Source organism: Alligator mississippiensis, chromosome 1 (assembly GCF_030867095.1).
Source record: "Alligator mississippiensis isolate rAllMis1 chromosome 1, rAllMis1, whole genome shotgun sequence".
Lineage (NCBI taxonomy): Eukaryota > Metazoa > Chordata > Crocodylia > Alligatoridae > Alligator > Alligator mississippiensis.
In genome coordinates this window covers 139,489,095-139,503,600 of record NC_081824.1, presented here as the reverse complement: position 1 = coordinate 139,503,600, position 14,506 = coordinate 139,489,095, and the positions used below count along the sequence as shown (strand labels likewise).

Here is a 14,506-nt window from a genome sequence, read left to right as displayed (position 1 = left end):
AAGTGCAAGATTCTCTCAGTTCAAAACCTCTGCAATGTCAGAGTTCAGGCAAGAGTACCAGTGCAACCCAGTCAAAATCCCTAACCTTATTTATGGCCAATATCCAATGTATCAGAGGAAATCTCCCACTCTCCCTTTCAGAAGCCAGTATCATCTATGAGGAACATAAATCTTTTCTTGCCCCTGAAGATGACCAGCAAAAGCCCTGAAGTATGGGAATGCCACGTGCCTACCACTACAAAATAGTTACCTCTATATCCCAGTGTGGGGATTCCAAATACTTTATCCCACATAACATACATTCTTTGTGGAGGCATGAGCTCCGTATCCTATTATCTTATTCTGTCTCTAAACTTATGGGCCATGTCCAGACAAGTGCGGACCTGTCTGCGGTGCCACATACCGCACGTGCAGGTGTTCCCCGGGCTGCTACCTTGCAGCACAGGAGGGTTTTTTGACCCCAGGAGATCCTAAGGTCAAAAAAAACCTATGCCCAAAAAAAGCAGGGCGATGGACATGGCAGCAGTGCACACCACCCAAAACCAGAGCCTGGCTGGCTAGAGCCACACTCCTGCTGCTGCCAGCCAGGCTTGCAGCTGCAGAAGTGCCACAGCTGCAGCTCCTGGGGCCCCCAGGATCCCAGGTAAGGCTGCTGGGACCAGCACAGTTGCTGACTCCAGACTCCTCTACCCCACCTGGGGTAACCTGCCATGTGCCAGAGCACACATGGCATATGCATTCCCCAGCAATAAGTAGCAGCAGCACAAGGTGTTGGTTGTCCCTGGAGAAACAAATGTCTATGCTTGTCTCAACAGAGCCGCAGAGTTCAATCTAACCAAGTTGCCCCCCACCTCCTCCCCTGCCTCCACTTTGTTTATAAAAACTATTCCAAAATATGTCACTTTTCTGATAGTTAGAGATCTTGTAATTTCCAGTCTAAGTTCATCCATTACTTGTGTAGTACTTTGATCTTGTGCCAGTATTGTTTTTTTACCCTGAAAGAACTCTCCCTCCCTAATTTTCAAAATATAATACACAAATATATTTATAAAGAGTAATCATATATCCTGTTATGATATATATCATATATAATCTTTGTTCTGTGAGGCTAAACTCGTTTCATAAAATAAGGTCTTCATTCCTTTAACCTTCTCAGTGGCATTTCAATGAACTCATTCCAGTGTAGGCTGATCTGTTTCTGGACATTGGTGATCGGAACTGTATACTGCAGTCTAAATGGGGTCTTGATGGTGCCTTGTACTAAAATGATACTAATACCTCTACACCTCAGCAAACACACCCTGGAATGGCATTTCCCTTCTTCACAACTACACTGTATTTGAGATTCATGGCTATCCTGTGATCAACCAATACACCCAGATGTCTCCACCTCATAGCCAAAGTCCTTGTTATTATCCCTAAGTGCATAACTTCACAATTCCTACTGTTTAACTTTTCTAGTGGCCTACTCAAAAAAATTACCTAAATCTTCCTTCATGATAACCTAGTCCTCTATCATATTGGCAATTCTCTCAACTTAGCTGTGTTTATCAATGCATAGGGCATAGATTCATAGATGCAAGGGTTGGAAGGGACCTCAACAGATCATCAAGTCCGACCCCTGCCTAGGCAGGAAAGAGTGCTGGGGTCAAATGACCCCAGCCAGATGCCTATCCATCCTTCTCTTAAATACCCCCAATGTAGGGGAGAGCACCACCTCCCTTAGGAGCCCATTCCAAATTTTGGCCACCCTTACCATGAAGAAGTTTTTTCCTGATATTTAGCATATGGGTGGGTGTTTTCAATCCTGTAAAGACTGAAGGAACATACAGCTAGTTGGCAATAATATTTTCATTTCATTCATTTTTCATTTTGACTGTGCAGCCCCATATTTCTATATTGAATTACTAGTTTTTAAAAAATCTGTTTAGGTAACAGCTTTTTAATGGTCCCAATTTTGCTTTAAAAGGTCATTAAAGTCAAAGAGATTTGAGGCAAAATTAATTTGTACTTTCCTCCTTTCTAGTTGATAATTGGTTGGAGAAACACATTTTGTGTGGAACTGGTATACCAGAGCAGCAGTGTATTGGTTTACCCAATGACTTTAACTTCAGAACAACAACAAGTTTAGTTTAAGTTTGGAATTTCCAGAATACTCCAACATTGTGGGAAGAATTGGAAATAATGTGGTTGTCCTGTGTCCTGATGATGCATTTCACTGAGATATTTTGCAGTTTTCTTTATCCAAATTGTCTCTGCAACAGCCTTTGTGTCTGTGAAAATTGGTGTTATAATCCAAGGTCAGTTACGTCATTGACCCCCTCCCCAATTCCTTTGTGTACTCCCCCCAAGAATTTAGTCTTTTGCCCTCACCTGTCCTAGGCTGGAATCCAGCAATTCTCCAGTCTTAAATCAGCAACCTTTTTTGTTTTTAACTGTGATTACTCAGTAGGTTTGTCTGAGTTTGGCTACCTGCAACCTCTTTTTGGAAGTAGCTAAATACAGTGACACAACACAAAATTTCAAAACTTTAGTCTCAACAATAGGAACAAAACACAATAGGAGAAAAGAATATTAATGTAACGCAGAAGTGTATGTATAGTTTGCCCAAAGCTCAGCTTAGCCTTCTTTATCTAATACTTTCTACCTTCAGCAACTGGGATTCAATTGGTTTCTTGGCAGTGTCAGCACCTCTGTTTATTTATATTTCAGGAGTTATGTTTTTATCCACCCTTAAGTTTTATGTTCTGAGTAGTCAGGAGCAAAACTTCAGAGCATAGTCGCCCCTTTAGGTTTGGTCAGTAGCTTTTCAAAAATGATTCTCCACTTTCCTGCATAGACACAGCGAGCTCTTGTTGGAATTAATCTTTTGTAATCGTAGAGTGCATACTACAATAGAAGTCATATGAACACATGGGACATACACTATTCATGGAATATTACAGGTTTTTCCCACATCAGGTCACAGCTGGCACAGTGAATGTGTATTTGTCACAAAGACGTGGAGGGCAGGACTTCATTAAGCTGGTAAAATTATGAAAAATGGCCAGAAGTGATTAATAAACTAAAACTAGGATTTTTTTTTCTATAGTGGCATAGGAAATTTCTGATATAAATTTTCTTGCATCCTCTTATAGACGTTGTCAGCAGCTAATATAATGGAGAAATATGAGAGCCTACAAACAAATGATTGACAGGATACATAGGAGGATGCAGAATTCTTCATTATAGTTCCTGCATAGTTTTCAAAATGATAGTAGGGTTTTTTGTCAGTTTACCTGACGTTTGAGTCATTTAGAATAATTTGTTTAACACTGGCTAAGAAACTTTCCAGCTGGTGTGCAACTGGTGGTGCAGGAAGACGTAAGTTTGCAACTCCCGGGCTCCCACCCAGCCATCACTCCCCCTTATCACTCTGGCTCCAGGAGCACCCAGGATCTCCAGGCACCCCCTCCCTCCTCCAGTTTCTACTTCCTGTGCCCACCCCAGGGGGTGCTGAGGGTGATGCTTGGCTGCCTGCATATTGAATGCTGTGGGGAGTGGGGTGTGTTGGAGGCAAGGGTGCATGCATTCTGGTGGGGGGAAGAGGGACATCCATGTGCCATGAGGCCTGGGGCAGTCTACATGGCCTGTAGCTCCTGGTTTCTTAAAACAGTGGTTTTCAACCTGTGGTCCACGGACCTCTGGGGGTCTGCAGATTATGTCTAAGGGGTTTGTGAAAGATGACTATGATCTGTCAACAGTATGTGAATACCCGCACTTACAGTTCAAAGGGTTCCACACTTCCATTCAAAATTGTTTAGCGGTCCACAAATGAAAAAAGGTTGAAAACCACTGATTTAGAAGTTGGACAGCTCTGCGGTAAGAAACTGATGGCTGAGTCAGCGACAGTGAAATTCCTTTAGGTAATAACTTGCAAAATAATTAGAGTTGATAGATGTTAAAACACAAAACATGGTGAGATTGAAATATGGGTATGCCTAAATTGCTGAAAGGACTGTGCAACACTATAATCTTCCTTTTGTAGGAAAAGAGGTACATTAATTTCCATTAATTAATTAATGTGCTAACACAAGTCAGCTACTTAAGACAAAGGTGTAAGGGAGTTTAGGGTTACCTTTACATTCTGACTTGTATGAAAATTACAATCTACCTTGTTTTCACTAACTTTTAAACTGTTTTTATTAATTTGAGGTAAAGACAGGTTTTGTTATATCCAGAGGGAGGAGGAGAATATGAAAAAAATGAGCCTTTAAAAATCAATTCTGTCTATAATGGGACCACATGAGGGTGGAATGCTCTTTCTCCTTGTGCCCTTATATGCCAGTTTTCCAGTTGTGTAAATGGTGTTTTGCGGCTTACCCAAACCTGTGATTCTATTTCCCCTGTAGTAGGGACATGTAAAAGTGCACATATTAACTGATCATGCACAATAGGGTATACGCTGTTTGGGTATACATGTATATGAGCATAAAGCCTGGAAAAAAGGTGGGGAGGAGAACCCTCCTGTGTTTTATTCCCGGTAACTGAGCAATAAGGGCACCTGTCCAGGAAGACAGAAACCAGCACAGTGCTTTAATCACCACACCACAGTTTAGGCTTTATCCTCTTCAGAGCTCATTGCATTGTATGCTCTTTGAATAAAATGAATAGTGTGGTACAAGGTCTCTTGAACTATTAGGAATAAGGTCCTAGGATAAAATCCAGGGTATACAACTTTACAGGGTAGCATGCATCCAGCTCAGTTCCTCTGGGGCTCAGATAATTTTCTTCCTTTGGCTGCCAAGGAGGTCAGCTTTAAAGGAGCACTGGAAAGGGCACTGGATAATGCCTAACTATAGTGTGGTAGTTAAGTGCTGTGCTTGGGAAGTTAGAGAGCTGCAGATGTTCAAGGCCCCCTTTTTGAGAGGGATAGGGTTAGAGTAGTGTCTCTAGCTTCCTGGGCAAGAAGCTTAACCACTTAGCGACTAGAACTACAACATGAGAGTCTATTTGGAGTCTATCACCCCTTAGTCTTAGATTTCTGGCCAGCTATGTTTTCTTGTTTAAGATGCAGGTACCTGTGCATGATAGGCGAGCGTACCTAGCTGTTTACTTGCGTGGCCAGCATCTAGTGAGCAATGCATGCTCACTCTATATATACACGGTTGTACATCCATGCTGCAGGGGAAGTTGAATTGCAAACTATATATAAACTGGCAAAATGCCATTTATGCAGCTAGAAAACTGCTGTTTAGATGCACAAAGTAATGTAGAATCCTTCCCTAAGATGCCTTAATCATAATGATATGATTATGCTTCCCTATGTAATCAAGGTTTTTTGGATGCTATAACTGAACATCCCATGCCTTAAAAGAAATTGAAGTTCTTTAGGGGTAACTATAGGTCTGCATCCCCTGGATTTGTAAAAGTCTGATTTTGAAATAATTGCAACACATCTGTAGTATATTATACCTTGAAGCATGAATTGTTACTGATGTATTTCCATCCGTAAGTCCCTCCTTAACCACTTTTTTTCTGCAGGAACTATAAATTATAAATGTACTTGAGCTTTCCATTCAGTTAAACCACTGTAAATTGTCAACATAGTATAGGAACGATATTTGTTGATGTGTAGAAGGTGAAGTTATGTTGTTTTATTTTAAATAAATAATGATAAATCAATGGCAGAAGAACAACCTTATGACACTTTCCAACACTGATGCTTTTGAGGTTGCTGCCTGTGATTGTTTAGAAGCTGATGCCTCACCGTTTTCTGTAGCTGGCTTTACTTCATGTTCTCAAGCACCAGAGAGCACTCTGGAGCATCAATTTCAATCCCCAAAAGAGACAGCTATTGAGATAAAAGGTCAATAAACACCGCCACTTGCTCTATGACAATTGAAGAAAAAGGTGAATAACAAGAAACTAATGCCTGATGTTGTAGTAAAGCCCATGTGTGTCTAATGAATTGGAGACACTGCTCAAGAACAGGTCATGCTTAAAAAGCATTACTTCTGCAGTGCTGCTCAGGTCAGTGAAAGGTTATGTTAGCAGGGCTTTAAACAAAGAGGGAAGAAATTAATAAATTCCTTTTTCACTTGATCTCATTAGTGCCTCAAGTTTTCTCATGTGCTGCCCTCTTATTACCTTCCCTACTTCAAAACTCATGGAACAGGAGTGTGATGTCTGTACTGTTACTTACGTTGATTTGTTCTGTCAGTCTTTGTGCTCTTATGAGCAATCCCTCATAATTGTGTGCTTCAAAGTGACAATAAGTGTTGTGTTTTCTGTTTTAAAACTGGGTTTTGTGGGGAAAAACACAGGAGATGGATTGAGAGTCCTTGTAATAAGTAAGCTTGACTTTTCTAAGAACTGAGTGGCTTTGGGACACTGTGGTAAAGGATTTGGAAAGTTCTTTTTTCCCCATCTCTCATGTCACTAGTTCAAGTCCAGCTCTGGCTGTGAAAGTTTGTGGACTAGATTTTCAGGAGCACAAGACATCTTCTTATCTGGTGTCACTGGGGAGCAGAAAGTGGTGTTATGTGACCCAATACTGAGGCACAGTCAGTGTCTAAAACAGCACCTGGTGGTTTTCTGGGTTTGATCTGAGAAAGTAACACAAGTTTTTAGTGTCTGAGTTAAATCCTGTTAATTCCTAAAAACCAGCAGATAAATCCTAGAAACCAACAGTAACATTTTCAGCACTTGGATGTAGTTAGAATTGTGTAAAAAAAAAAATAACAGCATAAGGGCATAATGACCACATTCACCTATTTCTTTGCTAACATGTCCAGAACCTGAGATGAGATATGTGAATACTGAAATTGAACACACCTACTGCTTTAGTTGCTGATCTGTAGAGCAGTGTTGTAAGGCAAGCTAAAAAGTCAGTGTTGAAAACTAGTATCAAGTAAAACAAATTGACTTTTCTTATATATAAGGGCTATCCAACTTTTTTTTCTAATTTTGTCTCTCAGGCCAAATTAGCCAAATCAATTCTGAATTCCATCAAGTGAGCAGAGCTCAGTCATTCAGGTCTGTGTGTGTGATGCTACCCTTGGCAAGGATCCTACCTGCCAGGTTAATTAGTCTTGAGTTTCAGATGCTCCCAAATCCATGGCAGGCATTCTACATGCAAGCCTGGAGGCCTTGGGGTTCAGATACCCCCTAGTCTCCCTTTTCCCTAGCCAAAGTCCATAGGAGCAAGCTAGAGGGAAAGCCTAAGAACAAACCCACATTGCTATAAACTGTGTAGCCGAGATCCTCCATTTGGGAGGCTATAGTAGACTCTCATAGGGGTGCCTACCCACAGTGCAGTGGACAGGTCTTCACCCTCAACTATACTAAGTCACTGTAGGTCAGGAAGAAGGGGATCTCCGCTTCCAGGTACAGTAAAACCACCTGGACCAACAACATCATCATGGTGTCTTCCCTGCCAGGGCTGTCCAACTTCTGAGTGGCCAGGGGCTGAGCTCCATTTTGTTTGCAGGCCCTGGACCACATACTGCACAGGCTCCCTGGGAACACTACTGCATGGGCAGCATGAGCTCCTTCTCATCTTGCTGGTGGTGTGTGGGCAGCACAGACCCTACTCTTCTGCATCACTGTTGCCATCGCTCAGGCAGCAGGCTCATCAGGTCCCCTCCATGATGCCCTGCCCCAGAAACTCCAGCCACCACAGCAGGAGGACCAATGGGGTTGGGAGCCCACAGGTCATATGTTAAAACCTCAGCCGGTGGGCTGCCAGTTGGGCAGCCCTGTTTGTATATGAAAGTCATTGTCTAATACAGTGCAGCCCTTGTGCTTTTGTTGTTTACCACCCTGTCTGGAAGAAGTTGTTTTATAGTTGGTTTGAACAAGTCATCTGGCTTTCAAAAGCATGCTCCCAGATGCTTTAACAAGTGCCATATAACTCAGGCCACATGCGCTGTGTATGTGGGGGAGAGAGAGAAAGCGATGATACATCCAGAATACGTAGAAATGTTGCTGTAATCATTTCTCTCTCTATGTACTTGTCTACATATCATTCCAAAATGGACTTGGAAATAATTTCCATCTGTTGTTATTACATTTTGGATGTTTCATATGCGCTTTACAATTATTTCAAAATTGGTCCTCTTCATGAATGACTTGTGTCCTTATGGGTTTGGTTGTTAATTTAAAAAAAAAAAAAATCAATGTTGCATAAAAATTCTTCAATTTCCTTGTCCTGTTAACTTGAAATGAGTGTTTGTTGGTTTGGTAGCACAAAAATAATGTATCCATGATAAGTTGTGGGATGGATGAGTGAGACAAAAAAGACAGGATATTAAGAAAAGGGCAGCATATGCATCAATTGTGCTCAGCTACAATTAGAGACATTTCAATAAAAGTTGATACTGTTTCTCTGAGCCTGTGGGTGATTTTTGACCAAAGCAGCTTCTGGCTATATCATCTTTACTAATTAATTAGGAAAATACCATGTTTGCAAAAGATGAAGGGATAGCATTCTTGTAAATGCCTTTCTGCATGTTATGGGGAATCTAAAATTCTCTCAAATTGACCAGCCACTGGACTTTCAAGGTTGCTTTGGATGAGATTACATGTTAGAGTTAGCAGGTACTAATTCTAAAGAATGTTAGTCTGTGTTAAGGTTAGCTAGTGTTAGTGACCAGTCGCACATTCAGGTTAATAACCTCTCTAATGTGCACTGCTCAGACCTGCTGCCGGAGGGCTGGTGAGCAGGGGTGGTAGGGGCTGAAAGTCTGCTATATGCCTGCCCTGCTTACTGCCTCTCTAGCCACAGTATAATCCAGGGAAGATGGTGTGAGGGCCCACTATGTGACTTGGATCAACCCCTCTGCCCCCAAAGCACCTTGCTGCTCCCCATCAGCCCCTCAACCCTCTGATTGGCCCCTCCATCCCAAGATCGCTTTGAGTTGAGAGCAGTGGCAGCAGTGGGTGGGGGCAGGTTTGGGAGGTTCCCCCTCCTTGATTGCTCCTGGGCTCCTTGAAGCCCATGCCAGCCCTCCACACTCAGATCCAGCTCCCACTGGACCCTACAGCTACGTAGCAACTCCTTGTCCCCTACCCTGCCACCTCTTCCCCCACCCCCCTGCCTCCCCTTCAGTTGCAGAGCCTGGTGGGGGCTGGCTCAGGGTACACAGGGGTTGCATGGTATTCAGGGGCCTTAGGAGCAGGCAGGGGTAGGGAATCCCCCCACCAGCATTTCTGCCACTCTCAGGGTGATCATAGTGATATGGCAGTGATTGAGGAGTGCAGGACTGATAGGGGGAAGAAGAGCTAATTGCGATGGTAAGAGAGCAATCTGGTAGTAGAGGGGGTAATTAGGGGTCACAATAATTTGAGGAGTTAGCAGGGAGAGGGGGCAGTAACCCAGTAGCTCCCCACCCACTTGCTTCCCCCTCCTGCGATTCCTCTCTCTTTTCCCCACTTCACTCCTGCACCCCTCACCCTTTCCCCATGCCCCTCTCCCCTTGGCTCCCTTACCCCTTCAACCTGTTTCCTTCCCTCCCCATTCACCCCATCCCCACTCACATATTGGCCAGCTGCTCCCAGCTGTTGGTGTAAGGCCATAGAGTCCTGGATGATAGCTAGTCCACATGGGAGCAGTGCCTCATGGGATACTAGAGGCCTGCAAACTGGTAGTTTTATCCCACAAATTAATTTAATTCAAAATAGGTAGTATAGCTCAGAAATAATCCTCGCCAGAAGTGACATAGTTGTAAAATGCCTAAAGGGCACTTATCACTTTTTAATGAGCCTTAATGTGTGATCATTGAAGTCTTAGGTGCTCTTAACATGATCTAATTTTAATGTGTAATCTCACCTTCAGATACAGAAACCTCTTCCAAAATGACACATTGGCTTAATTGAGAACACCAATAACAAGATTTACAGGCAGTATGGCTCATGTTGCTTTCTGCGTATGTAGGGAGGGGGAAAGGGGTGGGGGGTCAGTTACTAAATCAACTTTAAACCATTCTGTCACTATAGTGATTATATTGGGCATGTCCCTGTTTTCAGCAACTGACAAGTATGATGTTGCATCATTTTTTGTTCCATCAACACAAATTTAGGTCTAGATTGTGGCCAGCCCATGTACACAGATGCAAAAGTGGAACTACAACTGTTTAGAGTTAAGAATGTATATAAGTGTTTCGAAAGTCAGGACCTGCTTAAACTCATAATTCTTAAGTGACCTGGACAAATTTAATACAGGTGGGTGGATTTTTACTGAAGATAATTACCTGAGCTTCAAATGAATGGTCTGAAGCATTATATTTTGGTGTTTCAGTACAGTGAGCCTCATTCCAAGTTTTGATTTTCATTTCACAGTTCAAATTCACCTCAATGACTCAGTGAATTGGTCACTCGGTAATTCAGAAGGGTTTGATTCAAGTTGCCCACCGCATTTAGGAGTGTGTAGAGCCTGACTTTTGGTTCAAAGCCATCTTCAGATTTTTAGAACTGGCAGGCCTTTTTCTGTTATTAAATTCTCATCCAGAAGGCTTAATCCTGGCACTACAGAATTAATTAGGGAGGGAAATAAACAGCTATTTACATTTTAATAAGATTGAAAAGAAAATGAGTAGCACAATTTTAATCATGTTCAAATTTCATTAAGATTTTTACTAAATATTTTTAGGAATTAACAGCCATTGTACTTTACTAATGTTCATTAATGAATTTGGGAAATTACCTACTGTTTATATATTTCAGAAATCATTTGAAGAACCATCACCCTACAAATACACACAAAAATGAACCAAAAAAAATCCCATTTGAAGCCAGGGTATTTTAGTGAAGAAAACGTGGTATGACTTAGGGTGTGCTAAACAAGCCAGAATACCGTATGAAAGTTAATTTCCCTTTTGGTACTGTTTGTTATAACATGTTCAAGAATGGCTGGATTCTAGAACTGCCCTTTTTGTTTCAATTATATTCTTTAAAACTAATATTGAAATGTGCCCCTTCTGCCTGTCATAGCTAGCACATGATGCTCAGGAGTTATATGGAAGAGATGTAGTAAATTAATAATGTACTATTTTTCTGCAGAGTTATTTGTGTGAGTAAGTAAGCAAGCCCTTCAGTTATAAGGACAAAGACAGCATATACCATCACACAGAAAACTATATTTTAAAACAGAAACAGCCATTTTTAAAGGCCATTGCTCAGTGCTTCACTCAGCTTAATATTTACTTCACACTCAGTAGCACTGTGAAACAGATGCTGTCCCCTGTCCTTCTTTACAAGTGGTAAACTGAGGTACCGAGAGTTAAAGTGACTTGTTCAGAGCCAGTGGCAGGAAACATTTCACCCACCACTGAAATGTTTGTTTCAGGGGCCGAGGGCTTTGGTTGGGTAGAAAGATCACCCCGAGCACATGTACTGTACTGGGGAGAGAAGCACAATTACCTAGAGAAACTGACACACTTACTTTTTACTGCTCTTTGTTCTTGAAATTATCCAAATACAGCATCCTGGTGCTCCCAGGTACTACACTGCTGGGTGCCTTTATAAATGCCTTTAATAGCAATGCACTCGTGGAACATGCATTGTTAGTTTTGCTGTGCACACTGAGCAGACAGACAGAACTGGGCTAACTCGTTTTTTTTTAAATGTGCTGAGTAACCTCAGCTGCCATTGTGGTTGTTCAGCACCTCTGAACATCAGGCTCTTGGTTTTTACTATGTGATTTAAATGATCCCCTACATAGCAAAGTGCATGGAACTCATTTTGCCTTGAAATGAGGGACTGAGGCACTCCTGCTGGAATTTGAAGCACTACAAATTGAGTATGGGTTGAGGAGTTTGGCTATAAAGTGCTACTTCATGTCATTTGCATTTGCAGGATTTTTTCCCTCTCCTTTGAAAGTTCTTATTTAGTTTGTTCCAGCAAATGCAAAGCAAATGTCTCAGGGGGGTTCCTGACATTGCAATATGTACCAGTATGGAGTTCAATAAAAGATTCATAAATGCATACCCTGTACATTGGAACAGATTTTTGTCAGTAATTTCTGTTCTGTCACTGTTTTTGTAATTATTTTCTAGAATCCCACAGTACATAGAAATGGCTAATTAGATTTGGAAGTACGGGGTGGGATTCTCATTGGACCCCTAACAGCCTCCCCTGTGATCTTGGAGCTCTCTGGTTTAGGTAAGTGCTGTGAGTGGGCCTGTAAATAAAGCTACCTGTTTTATGGGAAGCTACATTGGATCTTTCCTCATTCTCATTGGAAGGGAAAGGAAGAAATGAAGCTGGGGGCCATATTGATTCACTCCCACCCTCTCCAGTTCTCCTTTAGTAAGGGGAGAAAAATGGTGAGAGCTGAAAGACAGCTAAGCTCTGCACAGGATAGTCAGCCAGCTCTCACATACTCAGATATCTCAGCTATATTGTTGTGAGCCAAGGGGAGCCTCAGGTTCAGAAAGTGGGCTCTACAGCCTCCCCAGTTGGAAAAAAAAAACCCTTTCTGTATATTGTTATTTTTCCCCTGTGCTGTCTAGTTATTGTTTTTCTTCCTAAGTATCACATGAGAGTGTGTTGATACAGAAGGGTTTCAAAGAGAAATACTTTCTCTGAGGACACTTTTGTAAGAAGGGAGAAGAAAAAAAATAAGGTTTTGAGAAAGAATAGGGGCTGTTCAGGAAGAAAAAAGAGGAGCAGAAAGGGGAAATATAGAAGCATGGAACTGGCTGCAACGGTGGCAAGAGACGAGACGCCTACTGTTGGAGGGAAGAGAAAGGTGGAATGATGAAACATAACTAAAACTGAGGAAAGAAAGGAAGTGAGATGCCCTGGGAGAAAGTGAAAGACCATGGGTAGGAAAGAGAAATTGCATAAGGAAAGGAAGAGGAATGCTATGAACAGAAGAGGGGAAGTTTGACAGTGTTGCCTCAGCAGCTTTGTCACTAAATCTACGGACTTTGGGTTCCTAGAGCACACACTAACTGCAGATATTTCCTCAGCATAATGAAGGGTATTTTTTTTACCCGAAAGCTTGCTAAAAAGAATTTTTTCAACTATTTGAATTGGTCTGATAAAAGATATCAGATTTACCCAAAGAACCTTGTCTGTCTAGAGACAAAATATGCACATTAATGATCCTGCATCTCTTTATTATGTGAAAGATTTTGTAAATTGTCTAGTGAGATTGTTGATTACTTTAGAAGTTCTACCGAGCAACATATAGGGATTTCTTTTGCAATTAGTCTGGTGAATTTCTGCTTTCAAGAGCTAGCAGCACCAAGCTTGAGGAGATAATGAATTAAGTGGTAAACTTTGAAAGATGGAGGATGATACAGACCCACATCAAAGGGAAGAGACAGAAGGGGGGGAAAGTGGAAGAAGAAAGGCAGAACAGAAGCAAAAGTGTGTGCTTAACAGAGCTGAATACCCCAATATTGAAAATAGTATTAGTGATCTAATGATCTAGTGATGAGTGTCACACAACACAACTCTTTTTTTCTGGAATTTTGTTTTTCCCACCTGCTAAATCATCCTTGCCTTTGATAACTTTTTCTTCCTAGACTCTCAGGATTTTGAACAATAATATGGATAATGTATTTGGTCTTTAGAGTCTACTTACTGGTTAACATCATATTCCTCAAGCTTGTACTCTGTTCAAAAGATATCACCCATTCCAGGTTATGTTGCCCTGTGGGGTCAGGCCAACTTTCAGGATCTCAATATCACGCTGTTAGACAGGAGGGTGTGACACAATTGCACATATACAAACATACAAATCAGTTGGGTGCACGCACACACACACACACACACATACACACACACACACACACTACCAAGTCAGGCACATACATATCCAAACCAGCCTAGGCACATGCATACCTATCACCAGTTCAAGCAGATACACTATATTCTTGGTTACTTAAGATCAAGTGGCCCCAGGGTTACTCAAGGTCACTGGTGCAAGGGGGAAAAAAAGCCTGGTGGAGAGAGAGGCAGAAACCTGGGAGCTTGGGGCTGGAAACAGAGGCAGACAGCTGAGATATGGGGGGGGAGAGGGGGGGCAGATAAGTGGTGGCAAGGAGGAGACAGCCAGGAAAGAAACTGAGGCAGAAACCTGGGAGCTCAGGGGAAAAGGCAGTGGGGATAAGACAGTGGCAAAGGAACAGGAGGTTTAGAGGTAGAGAGGAGCTCAGGACAGGTGTTGGAGGTGGCAGTGAGCCAGAAGCAGGAGAAGGAGAAATGAGACAGAAGTTAGAGGGGCGAGGAGCAGAGATTGGAGCGGGGCCAAACCATAGTAAAGCAAAATCCAACTCAGGGGTCCAAATAACAGTTTTATTACACAGACAACACACTACACAGCCCCATGAAGTTATTGGTTCACACACACACACACACACACACACACACACACACACACACACACACACACACAATGGCAGCAGGAGAAAGAGACTCAGTGGAAGGATTGGAGTCCAGGTGGGGAAGAGAAGCAGAGTCCAAGTCCTTGGTTGAGGAGTGGGTGGGGGTGATAGCTACTGATCCAGGCTGGAAA

At 42.2% G+C, this 14,506-nt stretch overlaps 1 protein-coding gene across 2 annotated transcripts in view; it reads left to right on the top strand.

The window, feature by feature from the left end:
* PRKN (parkin RBR E3 ubiquitin protein ligase) overlaps positions 1–14,506 on the top strand; it is a 1,451,839-nt gene that overhangs the window by 661,693 nt on the left and 775,640 nt on the right. The gene's annotated exons all lie outside the window — the stretch shown is intronic.